Source organism: Lichenostomus cassidix, chromosome Z (genome assembly GCF_008360975.1).
Source record: "Lichenostomus cassidix isolate B80296 chromosome Z, HeHo_3.0, whole genome shotgun sequence".
NCBI lineage: Eukaryota > Metazoa > Chordata > Aves > Passeriformes > Meliphagidae > Lichenostomus > Lichenostomus cassidix.
The window spans coordinates 12,282,311-12,298,829 of NC_139511.1; the positions used below are offsets into that span (position 1 = coordinate 12,282,311).

At 40.5% G+C, this 16,519-nt stretch overlaps 1 long non-coding RNA gene across 1 annotated transcript; it reads left to right on the forward strand.

The window, feature by feature from the left end:
• The first annotated feature begins 157 nt into the window (after nt 1-157).
• Nucleotides 158-1,396, forward strand: LOC146424398 (uncharacterized). The gene is made up of 2 exons (XR_014846802.1): nt 158-507; nt 863-1,396. It is a non-coding gene; the product is annotated as an uncharacterized LOC146424398 (long non-coding RNA).
• The last annotated feature ends 15,123 nt before the right edge of the window (nt 1,397-16,519 follow it).

The window sequence follows — 16,519 nt, forward strand, 5'->3', positions numbered from 1 at the left end:
TCCCGCATCCCGCATCCTCCCGCATCCCGCATCCCGCATCCTCCCGCTTCCCGCATCCCGCATCCCGCATCCCGCATCCATCCCGCATCCCGCATCCCGCATCCCTCATCCTGCATCCTCCCGCTTCCCGCATCCCGCATCCTCCCGCATCCCGCATCCCGCATCCCGCATCCCGCATCCTCCCGCTTCCTCAGGGACCCCGCACCGCCGTCCCGCCGCCTCGGGGGGCCGAGAAACGGGGCAACACCGGAACAGGACGGAAAAATAATGACAGCAGTGATAAGGCACACGGTTGCTACGCAGGACAGAGCAAGCACGTCCTCGCCCCCGCCCGTGTCCGTGCTTTGCAAGGAAAAAAGTAAAATAAAAATCGAAATAAGTCTAAAAATAAAGAAGACTTTCTGCTTTTTAAGAGATACTCCAAACTGCGGAAAATCACTGGGAAGTGCGGCCGTGTGTCGGCCGAAGGTGCCTCTGTAGCAGCCGGGGACCAAAGCAAAAAACAGGGTAAAAAGGTGGAAATTTGTAAAAGGTGAGGGGAAAATGCGAGGGAAGGGGGAGAGGAAATTTGAGGAAAACGCGGTGTAACGAGGGCAAAGAGAGGGATCGAACTGAGAATGGGTGTGGAGACAGGAGGGCTGCTGAAAAATTGTAACAAAAAAAGATGAGACCTGAAAAAACACTTGCAGCGGGGAAAAGAACAGTTGTGGTTTTTAGTTAGTTTTCCTTTTTATTTTTTTGTAATGTATATGTTCAGTGGGCTTTTTGTTGTGTTTATGTGTTTTAGGATTTTTGTTTGGTTTTATTATCTATTTATGTATTGAAATTTTATCTCAATAATTTTATTTTTATCCTCTCTTAGGGACATGCAGTGGTTCTGTCAGCTGGCGCGGATGCTGTCTGGTCCTCCCTACCCTGACCTGTGCATCCCTGCGGAGGTTTTGCTGCTGTCCACAGAAAGAGGTGAGGGCTTGTAGATTTGGGTCTCTGTATGTGAACTCTTCCTTAGGGAAGCACAACTTGAGGAGTAAGTTCCCAGCAGCCACGCCTTTCGTTATTGGTCACTAACCCTCACTTCCATCAGAAAGCACGAGAACTAACCCTTGAAGGGAAATGCATGTCTATTAATGAACATTAGTTTCCTTGAGCTTAATAGGCCCTTCCCAGTGACAGAGTTTTGCTGCTACAGGGAGTAAAACAAAAACGTTGGGAAATCGGCAGAAAACTGCAATTTAAGGTGTCAGCTGACCCATTCAAAACTGTTTTAACTGGGGCTGTGATGAAGAATCATGGTCTTGTTTTTGCTGGCAGACCCTACTTCTTACGCAGCCCTTTTGTTTTGCTGGTGATTATTCATCCCAAAATATTTAAATAAATAGGTTTTCTTCCTAAAATATTATGAGGCTTTGTTTTGTTTTGTATGAATTTTCAGACAAACCTATAAACACGAAAAAGATTTTATCTGTTGTTCAGCAACCGAAGTTCAAAAGGCAAATACAATGACAACAAAGCTCTAAATATTTGCAAGCCAAATAGTTTTTCATTGCCCTAAGGACTGTTGTATCAAGATTATTTTCTGGGCTAAGCTTTTATTTGCTTATAGGAATATATACATCGGTCTTCCTCTGTGACTTCATGCTTGACAGTTGTTAAATACAATGGCTAGATGCTCAGTTACTTCTCAGCTTTATCAAAATGCCTATCATATGATTTTCACAAACAGAAAAGGGACAATTAATGAAATGAAATTCAAAATCTGTTCTCTGTTGGACACTTTTGAAAGAACAAGATCAAAATGGATAGAAGTAACCTGCACTTTTGCCCCCCATTGCTGTGTCCAGAGCAATAGAGGTAAGTGTTAGGTGTTAGATATCAAAAGGCGTTATTAAGGATTGGAGCTGCTTTCTACCCCCTCCATTCTTAGATCTAGTTTTGAGGATCTCCAGGTTTCTCATATAACTAAAATTTCCTTATAAAACAAACTCTAGACTCCAATGTAGACATCCAGAGTCACTGCAGCACATAAGAACACCATTGTTGTTTTTGTAACCGATTAGTCACTAATCAAATAAATTGACAAATATGAAATATCAAAATTAAATTTATACTTCCTTTTCTCTCCATTCACTTCATTACACATACTTTGGACTATATATATTTTAAAATGTTAAGCAATATGGAGATTATGTATTTTTGAAATTGAAATGTAGAGCCCAAAGATATTTAGGTTTGTTGTCCTGTACGGATGTAATGCTACAACTCCTATGGCATATTGTCACCCTGAGAGCTTCACTTTTTGATTTAGAGGTGGCCTTATAAGATCACTTCTTCTCTTAACGAAGCCTCTGGACTTGGGGCATAAGCAATTACAAGACTTCCACTAAATTTTCCAAAAGCAATGGAGGAGCTTCTCTTCCAGTAGTACAATCCACAACACTGGACTAGAATTGAGAACCACAGACAAACTGTAACTGTAATGATTTCAAAGTTAATACATGCACTTTGCAGACATTTGCAAGATTAAAAGGTTTATTAAGCACACATTTAAAAATTCAGGTAATGTATTCTGTGATTTTGTGAAGTGGATGAAAGCAGCAGTTTTGCTCTCAGTTGATCCCAATGGGAGAGTGAGAGTCTGTCAGACAGACTCATAATGTTTTATTTCAGCAGTGAAGAGACAAATACTTTTGTTGACGGAATTAGCTTTGCTGGAAGAAGGAATTATTTTGAACACAAGTAAAATTATGCTGTCCTTTCTACTCCCTGATCCATGATACAATTCATACTGACAAATATTTGGTAGGCCAGAAAGCAGCAAGTATTTACTTTTTGTAGTATAGCTGAGTATTTAAATAAATATTTCTTTTTTTGGTGCATTGGATAAAATAATATCTTTCGATTTCCAGAAGAGATTAACAAAACCAAGACCCTGCCTTTTAGAAAATAACCTTTTTCTTTTAAAACCCATTTTTGACAACAAAAAATCCTTCTAATTTCCTGACAGTGGCAACTTGTCTCGTTCACTTGCCCCTAAAAAACAAATCAACTTTTAAAACTGGAAGAAAAGAATGGAATTAAGAAAACAACAGTGAGTAAAACATAAAACTCTACTTGCAGTCTGTGCTCTCAAATGGGAAAGAACAGATAGTTAAATAGTTACAATATTATTAGCATTTTCCCCTAAGGAGTAATTAAAGCATTGCAGTATAGACAGCGCTACTGGAAGACAGTTCTTTGTCAAACAGGTTGTTTTGTTACTCGTTTAATGAAGGGAAAAATGAGGAGTACCTACCCTTTGTAAAGATAGGCATCTTTTCACAATCATACACATTTCCTGCTACACATATTGTCCTTATAGCCTGACCTCACTCATTTAAAATGAGACTAATGTGAAGAACTGAGCTGTTCAGGAATCCCTCAAGAGTCCTGAATTTCTACTTTAAATGGTTGCATTCTTGGCAAGAGGACAGTGATCTCCTTTCACTTGTGAAATTTAGCATTGTTAGACAATAGGTCTGTGCATGTGATCTGGAGGGATTGAATGGCAGGATCTGGTCTGTCCCTGACATTTCTGGGGATTCCAGCAATGACAGCAGTTACAAGGAGGGGTGGCTGAGAGACACCACAGACTGAGTTGTGGACATTGATTCCCTTCAGCCACAGAAATAAGTGATTCATCCAAGTATGTATCACACACTTTTCCCTAATACCTCACCATCACTGGTCTGTTTGTGACAAGCAACCTCATGTGAGATTTCGATTTGTTTGCAAACCCCCTCCACTGTGCTGCCAGAATGGGGATGCAGTGTATGACAACCCTTATTTCCTTCCAATGCCTGTTTGCATTTTCTATTCTTTTCAGATGGTGCTCCTGGTTGGGTTTTTAGATCAAGACTAACTGTTGAAATTTCCCGACAAAACTTTTCTTCCCTCAGTTTATTGTGCTGGTGACAAAGACAGCTTCTCACTACTTCCCACCACACTGTAGCCATACAATAGCAACAGCAGCAACCCTCCCTGCTGGATTGTCCAAACACTGATTCTCACATTTGCTATTGCTAGGTTAATATCACAGGTTTAGCATTCAGCATGGGATTTCTTTCCTGTTGCCCACAGCTTATCTGGAAGGCAGAGGTAAAGCACATTGTGTGTCTTAAACAGATGACAAGCATCTGTCCTTTGATCACCCTTCTATCCTCTTACATGAAGTATTGTTTTTCTTTGGTGAACTGCTCACAGTTCCCCTCTTTCAGCCATCCCAACTAATCAAGTCTGCATTCATCTTCTCTGCTCTGCTTCTGGACCATATTTGTTGTCCAGTGTGTTGACAAAGACACATCAAAAAAATCTCACTCATGATATATTTTGAAATGAATAATTTTCTAGGACAGTGCCTATATGACCAAAAGTTGATGTTTTGCTGGGAAAAATTTGTGAATTTATACATAGATTTTTGGATCTTTTAGTCTTACAACAAGGATGACACTGACTGGAAATAGAAGAAGAGTGAATATTGCAAAACTCTTTTCCTGTGATAATTTTTAAAAGCTATTAGGTGCATAACTACACTACTCAGGACCATTTTTCACCAAGATCTTGAGTGCCTGTGGATGACAATTACTTTATACTTCTTAAGAGGTGTATATTACTGCCAGTAACAACCCTTTTCCTACTCAGCAGAAGTACCAAGAACAGTCCTAAATCACTCATGATAAAGTTTCTCTCTCTGTATAGCCCTAAATTTTTTAATGACATTATGTTACACATGAAAAATAAAATAATTAATGATTAGTCTGACACAGCACAGTGAAGAGCCTGATGTATGATTAATTAAGAAGAAACTGCAGGATGGCAGCACAAATAGTGCCAAGTAACAGTTTTATAGAAAATTATTTTAATCAAAAAATATGACTTTTTAATAAGATATCCAGGTTGACTGGTAAGAGTAACTGTGTAGTTCTACACAGGGCAGCTTAATTTAGCAATGCACGACAGCCTACTTGAAGTTTCCCGGATAATCAGTGCAACATGTGTTGACTTAGGAACTAGTCAACCAGTAGACCTCAAAAATTGGAGTCAATGGAAAAACTGTCAAATGAAGTGTTTTCCTGACAGGAGTCTTAATGCTCAATTTATAGCTCTGTCCTTTCCAGTATTTTATTAATTAATTGAAACTTACAACTGGCAACTGCAGATTTTTTGGACAAGAGGGAAACAACATTAGTTATATGGAAGTCATAGAGTGTATTCTAGTTTTGACTTGTGTCAGTCAAAGCATTTTCTAGTTCATGCAGGTCAAATGTGGTCATGCATTTCATGCAGGTCAAATGTGGTCATGCATCAAGGGTCAATGATTGCTGCCACTTGCACAATGGAGCTTCTTTTAAAAAGTAATAACCTTGTTGAGCATCTGTAGTAATTCTCATCTTGAGACTGACAGAAAAAAATCCCCAAATCCCTTGTTCTCAAAAGGTGATGTGCAGAAAGATTATTTTGCATTTTTGTACAACTCAGGAACAGTGTGTCACATGAGAATATTCCCTCATGAGAATATTCCTTTATGTTCACACATTCTCAGATCCACCTTTAAAAAGGGAAGCTGAAAAATTGGAAACCACACCTATTAGAATGCTGGGGAAAACAAAAGTCTAAGACAGGTTTGTAAGTAGATACTGAAAAAAGACAAGAACAACAAGAAGTCTTGTTTACATAAGTAGTTTTATGGGCTGAAAAGCACTGAAGGTGTCTTCCTTGGGGAGGTAAAAAATGTAGATAAATTTATTAGGAGTATTTGTATTTGCGAAGAGTAGGCACAAATGTTCAATGGACAGAGGATGCCACAAATACAAGGGAAGTGAAGCACGTAAGTCTTGTTATCCTGCCTCAAAGATGTATTTTGGCACATCAGTAAGCTCAGTGCAGTGTGACATGAGAAAATATACCTCCCACAAGACACAAAAAGTCAGCTGAGATATCTCAGATTTGGTCTGTTTTTCTAATCTTATGGGGACCACTTAAACCATCTAACTTTAAAAAAATTAGGAGGCCACTCATTGCAGGTACTCAACAGTCACTGGAGGGAGACAAAGTCCTCTGTGAAAGCATTTAGGGACTGTTTTCAGAAGGAGCATTTTTTGTTAGAGCTGTACAGGGTGTCCAGAAAAAGAATTATTTCCTGATGCTGACAGTAAGGCAGGGGTGACATGGCGTTGATGTGTGTATGCTACTTCTTGGCAGCTGGAGGCACCTAAAAAGTGCCTATGTAGGCAGGGAGTGGGATAGAATATCCCAAAAGTGGTGTCCCAAGAGTCCCAGGAAGCAGTCTCTGGGAAGAGGATGGAGCAGTTGCAGGTGGTATTTCAGGCACGGTGTCTACAAAGAAACAAAGCAAGATAATGTAATTGAAAGACTAAACATTGCTCTGGAGCAGAAGTCAGTGTGAATGCCATGCCTATTTGTTTGGACGCCAGTTCCAAAACATCAGTTTCTGAGACAGGAGTCTCATCAGTCAGACAGCTAGAATGTGAAGGTTCAGCTTCATGTGTATCTGTTGTTTGGGAGAAGTGGTTTTCTGCTGCAGGCAATGGGAGACAAAGAAGGGACAAAAGCTGGCCAGCTTCTCTTCATGCAAAACCAAGCAGCAAAACTCTGTTCCTGAGGATGCAAAAATTCCATCTGCCAAACCACATGCTCCTCTATACAGCAAAGAAAATCAAAATGTGCATATGTTCACTGACAAAAAATCCTGTGTTTCTGGGGTACAGGCAGTCCACAATTTGGGACTGAGCCCTCACACTACCTTGGGTGGCCTGATGACCCCTCCAGTGCCAACAACAGGACAGGTGGAAGTACTGTCCCTGGCTACACTTGGTAAGCTACATGGTAAATAAGTGAGCTGGCAACATCTGCTCCCATCCTACTTCACCTGAAGATATTAGAAGGTAGTGGTAGTAGAAAAAAGTCACCGTTTTTGATTTCTACTAGACCTCCTCCCTCAAGATCTCTTTTCAATATATGCTACTGCTTTCTGAAATTGGTTGTATTTGAAAAGGAGAGTCTTGTCATCTTTTAGACCTTCCTCACTCTCTTTTCTTCATCTTTATTGACATCTCTGTGGTGACATGGACTTCCTAACTTGGATTTATATTTTAGTGTAATCTCTGTTTATATTTTTTTTGGTACAAAACCTGTCAGATCATGTCACCTCTCCCTGCATATCAGAAGACAGAAGAAAATGCCACTGCAGTGCCTGCAATCCAAAATAGTACTGCACTGTCTCCTAGCTTTGCCCTGAGGAAATACATGCATGAAATGCTCTCAGGTTTGGATTACAGAGATGGTAATTCAGGTTGTTAGCTGATTGGTGTATTTCATGACCTGAAGTAATACAAGCTGGTGAACATCCTCATAGTTTTTTCCCCTGTGGTCAGCTTTTTTTGATACGGATTGTCTAGTGACTTATCTTAAAAAAACATGCCCTCATAAACACTATGGAGGTCAAAGAACAGACAGTGATGACAAATTTTCACCTGGTACTGATTTTGCACAAAAGTAGGGGTTTTTATTAACCTCATAAGGTCTTTTAAAGATTTATACTTAAGTTCCATTATTGTGTATCATAAATGATAAATTTAGCTATAACACAACTGTATACTTAAGCATAACTACACACTTAATTTGTCTAACTTAAGCTTAGTAAATTATGGAAAATATTGACCATATAGTGTTTAACTGCAAACCCAGATACAATTATGAGTGAGCCTCAATGTCTCTTCAAATACACCACAAATTGCTTTGAAGAGATAAGATAATGCCAACTCATTAAAAAAAACCAAAACAAAGCAGCAGTTTCCACCTCCATGTTCAGAGATTTAAAGTCAGAAAGAACCATTTGTATGACAGTCAGATGTCTTTGCTTCCAAGATGTAGAAGTTTACATGTGGGAGTTCAGAGTGGAGCTTCGAGGTCCTGCAGCTGCAGAGGTATTTTCTTATCAGTTAATGTGAAACATTAAGAGAGATAAGCTGAATCACCCCTAGCAGGGGCTGAGACAGAGAGTAAGACAAGTTTGTGTTTACATTATGCATAAGTAGTTTATGGAAGAGGTTAAGGGAGATGACGGTGATCAGTAGCCCTTAAGAAAAGTAAAACATGTAACCCTGGAAACCAAAGTTCTTGTAACAGCTAAGCTATAGTGTGTAACAGCATAAAAAAGACACGCTCTGTACAATAAATTGGACTTTGCATGAACCAGGCTCAGTAACTGTATCAATCGCTGGCATTCACACAGGAAGATAGTGTGAGCTATATTTTTATCAGAACCTTGTGAGTTGATACCAGCAAAGCAGCAGCACTAGCAGTTTCTATAGCTACTCTACCTGATGGGAACTGCTGTCACATGTCTATCAAAACACAGAGTTATTAACACAACCACACACAGAGAGAAGAGTGCTTGATTGATCATGTGAAAAACAAGGTCCACTCTCCTGTTAGGGTTAAAAAGGTTTAATAAAAGACAATAGGGGACAGATAAAAGCAAAAGGTCAGCACTGGCTGGTTTGTCATTCAGCCAAAAAAGCACACCTGGTATGGACAGAGACACCCTTTACATACCCTTCAGCCAAATGCATATTCATAATCAGTTATACATAGTCATATTTTTCTCCAAGCTAGTTTGCATGTTCTGGGAACTGATCTGCCTCCTCGGAGCATGTGCAGTTGTCTGTCATTGATCTGTTATCACTCCCAGACTGTGGTTCCTGCAGGCGACAGGTGCTGATAGTTGGAGTGTCAGAGGCAGGGTCCGTTCGTGGGATGTTACCCAGTTCAAGCAGGCAGTTCAAGCATTCTAATAAAACTATAACAGCTATTTTATTACTATGTCTAAACTCAGCTAGCACCAGAAAGAAAGACCTTAGTCATCATTACACAGCAATTTTTCACAGCCAGGCTACCTCTATAAGAAAAGAATTAAAACAATACACATAGTATCCATCGTAATGTTTGCGAAAAGCCAACATTATGATATGTATTTATCAGAATCACACAAACAGTGGATTTGTGTCAGAAGACCTGTCCTCATCTCCCCCACTTTGATAAATACTCGCTCCTGTAGAAGAAAAGGAGACCCTGCTGCTCACCCACGAGCTGGGAATGGGAGCACTAAGGAGGGATGCAGATTTAAGTTCTCATAAAGGGGAAGAAGATTTGAAAATCCCTCTTTAACTGATTTGTCCTTTTTTAACTTTGTGAAACCCATGCATAAGGAGCAGAGATTAGCAGACAAAAGGATGGATCCTGTGTTCAGGGCACAGCTTGGACTAACGGGGTCTGTGTATTAAAACTGGTGGGTGCATAAGTGAAATGCCTGGGTGCTGCAAGGCGAAGCACATTTGTCTGCCCACTGCTGCAGCACTGGGGAATGAAGTAACAATCTCCGTGGATGGTTAGCAGAATATCTCTTTATTGCATAAAGAAACCAAGCCTTTTTATAGCCGGCATTAGGCAGGCTAGGCACTGGTTGGCCAAGTGCATTGCCAATCACACACCTCCCCATCCAATCGCTTCCCAGGTCATGCAGTGTCCATGTGTCTCGCTGAGCAATCACTGCGTCATGTAGGAGGTGTCCCCAAAATGCTTTTTGGTGAGGAAGGGGAAGCAGCAGCAAACGGGATCCAGCAGCAAGGCTTTTCTATATGTCCCCCCCACAGCAGTGGTCAGGCAGCTCCTGATGTCACTGATGAACCTTAGGGAAGTGCCTTTGAATGTACAAGTCCTATTCCAAAGCCCACTGCAGGCAACTGGAGCTCTTCCTACACCTTCCATGAGCTTCATCTTGAAACATGCACTGTAGATCTGCCCAGTCAGTTTAAGCAAACTGGTTATAAAGCTGTGCAGAAGTGTCTTGATGAAATGCTTTGATCCGGCTTGAATTTCACTTTTCTTTGTCTACACAGCTGGATTGGCAAGTGGTGCCAGTTCACCAGTCTCTGTGCTCCTTCACAGAGATTGAACAAACTAATTCCACCAACAGAGAGTTTTCTACATCCCAGCATGCAACCAATGGTAAGCCTTTCATCCTCCCTCACCAATACCATAGTGTGTATGTTCCCATTAATCTTTGTTTCCTTAGAGATTTGTAGTTGAAAAGGTCTTGAATTGATCAGGAGTATCTTTGACACAGGAGAAAACTGAGATGCAGAAAGAGCAGCTTGCCTGTCAAGATTTGCAGAATTTGTATTCCTTTAAATTTAGGTGGTAATTAAGGTGAAAAGATTGCCTAGAAAAATTTCCAGGAATCTAACATATAGTTAATAATAATATCAAGACCTCTGATCTGAACTATCTTAGTTACAGAATATTTGTTGCAGTCCTACATCACTTCAGGAAGACTTTTCCCATTGCTCTCCAAAGAAACATTAATGAACAGATGTTTTTTGCAATATGTCCAGAAGAGTGACAGGCCCAAATCAGACATGTTGCACAATGGAGAAGAGGTTACGGGTAGTTGTGCTACCTTAGCTTTGATGTGACACCTATGAGGTGTGGCCTGGCATGCCTTTACAGACTCACAGCCTTAAAAAAGACTTTTAAAAGTATTTCTGTCTTGTCGTTTGTCTATTACTAACTCTGTTATTAAAATTATAATTTTAGTCTCCTTGTATTCACAAAAAGTTACTTTGGAATTAAAAGAGGACAGGGTATCAGAATACTACCTGCATCTCCATCACCTGAGAACCCAACAGAGTGAAGCAAGTTGCTTTTTCTGCTTTGGGCAATGTGAGGGCAGCATGAGCTTTTTCCACATATTGTAGCCACAGAGAAGAGTTTTATACTTTGAATTAAACTCAGTCTGGCTTAGCCTGTGCTCTGGTATAAAATAGCATTAACCTCAGGGAAATTAAGTCACACATGAGTGAGACTGAGCCAAGGTGCTGCTGTGCAAGGGCTTTGTGTCCCTCCCTGGCTATTTGCATTTACCAGCTAAACGTGGTATAGTGAGCAAAGGAGTGGGACCATTTACTGATGGAGAGCATGGTTAGACCTGTTCTCACAAAATCAGGAATTTCAGGGAGGCAGCGGTAAAGTAGGAGGTTTCTTTAAAGTAACTGGATGTAGTCCAGTGAGTAGAAGAGGCTTTTAAAATTTTTAATTTTAAAAAATAATTAAAAAATAAGGAATAGGGCAATAGTCTGGGGTCACTGACTGACAAAGAGCAAGATCAGAGGAAATCCAAACGCCCAGGAGATGAAAGGGAAAGGGTCTTCCTGAAGCCTAATACACTGTGACTACAAAAAACCAGGGTATAGGAGAGACAGATACTTCTCCTTACTAGCAAATTTATCTTCTAGTAGGCTGGAGAGATCTGTTGTCATGCAGAAAGAGCAAAGAGGAAAGGTCTGGCTAATGCCTGTCTCTTCAGCAGCTATTGATAGATTATTTAATGGAAGACTGATGTTAACATTAGCTGAAAAACTATCCAAGCTTAGCAACAAGGCTTCACTCCAGCTGCCAGCATGTCTATAGAAGTTTCTCAGAAACAGCATTTGGTTTGTTTGGCTTTGTCAGAAGAAACAAGTGCAAGTGGGCAGCTAACACTCTCACAGCTATAAAAACTTCCATGATAAGAGACTATATTGGAGAAAAATTATTTGGAGGGTTGTAGTGCCTACTGAAAAAATTCCCACAGATTAAGGAAGGTTTAACTGTCTTTTACATAGCTGTATGTTTCCATGTTTAGCAAGCAGAACAAATAATTATAATGTAAACTGCCTCTTCATTGGATAAATACATTTTATTTTGTTCTTTCTTCCAGCTTCTGACTAGGGAAAGTAATTTTTCAGTTAGCAAGGAATCATAGGGTGATTTTACAGTTTAACTTTTGCTGCAGCCTGATTGATACTTTTTTTTGTACAGCCACAGTAACCCAGAAGCTGAGTATTGATATCATCCAAGGGGTGCATGATGAGAGACTTGGCTGAGCTGAGATTTCAGGTGGCACTGTAAAAATTTGTCTTATTGTAAGCATTCTCATTAGTGCTATCACTCAAGCAAGGTTTTCTTAAAAATTTAATTCCTAAACACAAGGAAACTTTAAATAACAGAATATCAGGAAGAGATATTAAATGAGAATAAGTGAACTCCCTTTTCCCTCTGTACTTTGTAATCTTGTAATCTTCATTACTGGTCTTGTGCTCCATTCCAGTAGGAATTGACTGTATCTTGCACTGTACAATCTTCACACAATTCCCCTTGGCCTCTTAGGAAACATTCCTTCCCTCTTTCTTTTCAGTATTTTCTGGGTGGGTGATTTCTTGTGGGTACATGATCAGTACTCCACCACTGCTAAGACTGGAGCTATGCATCACTCCAGAAACTCTGCTCGTTTTCGCTCAGGGGATACTCTGTTTCCCTATTTTTCCAGAGGACTTTGACTGCCTAAAATAGTAAGAGCCATGGTAAAGCCAACTGTTGGTTTCTTGCACTCCTTCAAACAAAACATACAGTAAACTGCATGCAGAAAACACCTCCATGCTGCACAAGGTGTATTACCTCTTGGGTATGTGATGCTGCAGCAGAAGGGAGAACCCAGTCAAAGAAATCATCTTATTCAAGAAAATTACTTCATTATTTAAAAAAACCAAAACCCTTGAAAAGCCTTAGCAATAAGCAGTTGATTATAGTTTCCATGTTTCTTCCTTCAGTACCCTCATTCAGATGTTACTCAGCCTGGCAGTAAGCAACAACACATCCAAACAGTAATATGCAGACTGACCACCAAATTTCAGATAAAATTAAAATTGTATCTCTCTATAGAAACATATGACTAATTCTTTTTCTAATAGCATTCTTCCCTAAGTTCTGATAAGTCATATTACCAGGAAAAATTAGAAAGAAACAAACTGGTACCTTGTATAACTGGCATATTAAAAAAAAAAAAAAACTATGACAAATGAGGAGAAATTTGGGATATCATTTTGCATGAAGAAATATTCAGAAAAGTTAAAGCTGTACAAAAATGCTATTACATTAAATCTTGTCTGTTTTCTGTCCTCTATCTTAAAATGTGTTAGAAGGCAGTAAGCAACCCCTGGGGTCCAGCATTAAAAAACGTGTTTCAGAGTCAAGGCTCAGTGCCAGGTTATGCCCTTGGGTCACAAAAATCCCCTGCAGTGCCACAGGCTGAGCCAGCGGCTGTAAAGCTGCCTGGGGAAAAGGGCCTGGGGTGCTGGTTGACAGTGGCTGAACACAAGCCAGCATTGGCCCAGGTGGCCAAGAAGGCCAATGGCATCCTGGCTTGGGTCAGGAACAGTGTGGTCAGCAGGACTAGGACAGTGACTGTCCCCCTCTACTCATAAATGGTGAGGCCACACCTTCAGTGCTGGGTTCCTCACTGCAAGAAGGACATGGAGGTGCTGATCTGAATCCAGAGAAGGGAAATGGAGCTGGGGAAGGGATAGGAGCACAAGTCTGGGGAGGAGAAGCTGAAGGGGCAGGGGGGAGGCTGAGCCTGAAGGAAAGCACACTCAGATGGAACCTCATCACTTTGTACAGATGCCTTAAAGGAGCTTCTAGCCAGGTGGGGATTGGTCTCTTCTCCCATACAACCAGTGACAGGACAAGAAGAGAGGGCCTCAAGTTGTGCTAGAGGAGATTTTGATTAAATATTAGGAAAATTTTTCTCACCAAAAGGGTTATCAATCCCTGGAACAGCTGCCCAAGTCAGTGGTGGAGTCACCATCCCTGGAGGGATTTAAAATATGTGTGGATGTGGTACTTGGGGCATGGTTTCATTGTGGACTTGGCAATGTTGGATACAGTTGTCAGGGACACCCACAAAGACACATGAAAAGCTCAGTCAAGACTAATTTTAGCACTATTTAAATGTAACTTCTTTTTTTAACCATTCAAATTTAAACCAGCTGAGACTAAACAGATTTCAGAAAGACAGCACTGGAATGATGTTTGCAAGCTATTTGCTTTTCTTGTGTGTTTTTCATTTGTCCAGTTGTCTTCTTCTGTCTGGGACAAAGGCTGTTTTCCTACAAGAATTGAACAACTTGATAGACTGAATTTTTCAGTTACTATTCAATGTGTATAAATAGAAAAGAAGTCATTTCAGGAGGCTGCGTTTGGCTCAGTCTCTGCCTCTGCGTGCTAAGGTAATACAAGTGAGATATTAAAAAATTACAGTTATATTTATGCTGCATCTGTCATGAGCATTTCTCATGAATTGCTATATTACCCTCACTAAATGATTTCATGGTTAGACTATTAATAAACTTGACTAGTTCGCTGTCTCTAGGATACAAAAACATTTTAGGAAACTCTGAAAATATCCCTGTCTACATGCAGATATTTTAGAGGCAGTAGAAAACGTCATCCAACAGCCTTTGAGTTTGATCCATGTAATATATCTGTGGAATTTTGCTCAGGAGTTTCTGCACTTAGCCCTCTAATTCTCATTAAACTACAGCATATCCTTTGCTAAGCTGGTTAGTCTAGATACTGTAAACAAAGTCTGCACCAGATGGCTGATCCAGCATATCCATTTGCATGCTTGTCTGATGGCTGCTTGCAAAAGCAATTTTAAGCTCTGACATGAGCACACAGAGTATATTTCCTGGTAATGTTTATGAAATTTTCTGTGTAGCTGGGTACTCTGATAGTGAACAAAGATTTCATTATTTATTGCATGTGTATATGTGTTTTATTAATTAACATTTGAGGACTAATATGGGCATATTCGCACATGCAAGCAATATTTTTCATGGTGGGTGTAGTCTCTTTGCATTAGCTGTCACTTTGCAGACAACTACAAATCCAAATCTGTCTTTTGAGCAAAGTTCTGGTGTGTGGTTGAAGAGCAGGTATGTGAAATTACAGACCCATGTTTGCATTCATGTCATCACTCTGTTTTCACTTCCCATCTCTATACTTATGCACTGATATTTTCTCATTCCTCCATATGCATGTTAATTCTATCAATCATGCATCCTTAACTGTACCTTTGTATCATTAATTTATGCAGTTATTAATTTTCCGCTGGCTGTTGTGGAATAAGTAAACAGTTGCATGTTTACTCTTTAGTCATCTGGGTGTACCTCACAATATTGGAAAAGCACAGAATCACAGAATCATTTAGGTTTGAAAAGACCTCTTATATCATTGAATCCAACCTTTGTCCAATCATCACCCTGTCAAATAAACTGTAGCACTAAGTTCAGTCATTTCTTGAACACCTTTAGGGATGGGGACTCCACCATCTCCCTGGACAGCCTGTTCCTACGTTCAACAACCCTTTTCATGAAGATATTCTTCCTGATGTCCAGCCTGAATTAACCCTGACACGGCCTGAGGCCATTTCCTCTTGTCCTGTCTCTGGTTGCCTGGGAGAAGAGACTGACCCCCACCTAGCTACAACCTCCTTTCAGGCATCTATAGAGAGTGATATGGTCACTCCTGAGCCTCCTTTTCTCCAGGCTGAACAACCCCAGCTCCCTCAGCTGCTCCTCATATGACTTTAGACCCTTCTCCAGCTCCATTACCCTTCTCTGGACTCGTTCCAGCACCTCAATGATTTCATTGAAGTGAAGGGTCCAGAAGTGGACACAGGATTCAAAGTGTGACCTCACCAGTGCTGAGTACTGGGGAACAGTCACTGCCCTTGTCCTGCTGGCCACACTGTTGCAGATCCAAGCCAGGATGCCATCAGTCTTCTTGGTCACCTGGGTACAACTGACTCTGTCTTGTGGGTTGTTGACCAGCATCTCCAGGTCCTTTTCCAGCAGGCAGCTTCCCAGTCACTTTTTCCTCAGCTTATAGTGTTGCATGGGGTTATTGTAGCCAAAGTGCAGGACTTGTCACTTGGCCTTGTTGAAGCTCATACCATTTGTTGTGAGTGGAGACAGAGGGTGGATACATTTTACCAGCTGTCTACGCCTATGACAACCAGTGATCAACCTCTTCAGAGCGACCAGCACCCCAAAAACCCAGTCTCGGTTGCAAGTCCTTGTAATGACGGCTTATTAGGTCTAATATAAAATGGATTACTGTTTATTAGAAACAAGAGAGAATGGAGCAAAGCCAGACAACTTGTTACTAGACAATATATGAAAAGCTACTCATAGCAAAACAAACATACATATATATTGCCTAAGGATAGCCAAGAACAATAAAGCACTTGAAAGGTACCTATTATTGTTATTATTGCTAGCAAAGAAGAATACAATTTTAGGAAACCAATGATCTTACCAAAATCCAATTTTGGTGCTGGGATACATTAGAATGTGCCCTCAATCTTGGAAGAAGTTACCACAGAGCTGGGTCCAGACTCTGGGGAGAGGCTTTCACTCACCCTGCAGTATACATGTAGAAAAGCTTCTACCTATTCTGAAAATCCATGAGTTTTTATAGGATAAAAGTGTACCCTGGGTGATCACAAAAACATTACTGTTGTTTATTTTCCACGTTCTCTCTTCATTCCACAATATGAGTTACGGGTAATGGTTTTTGACTT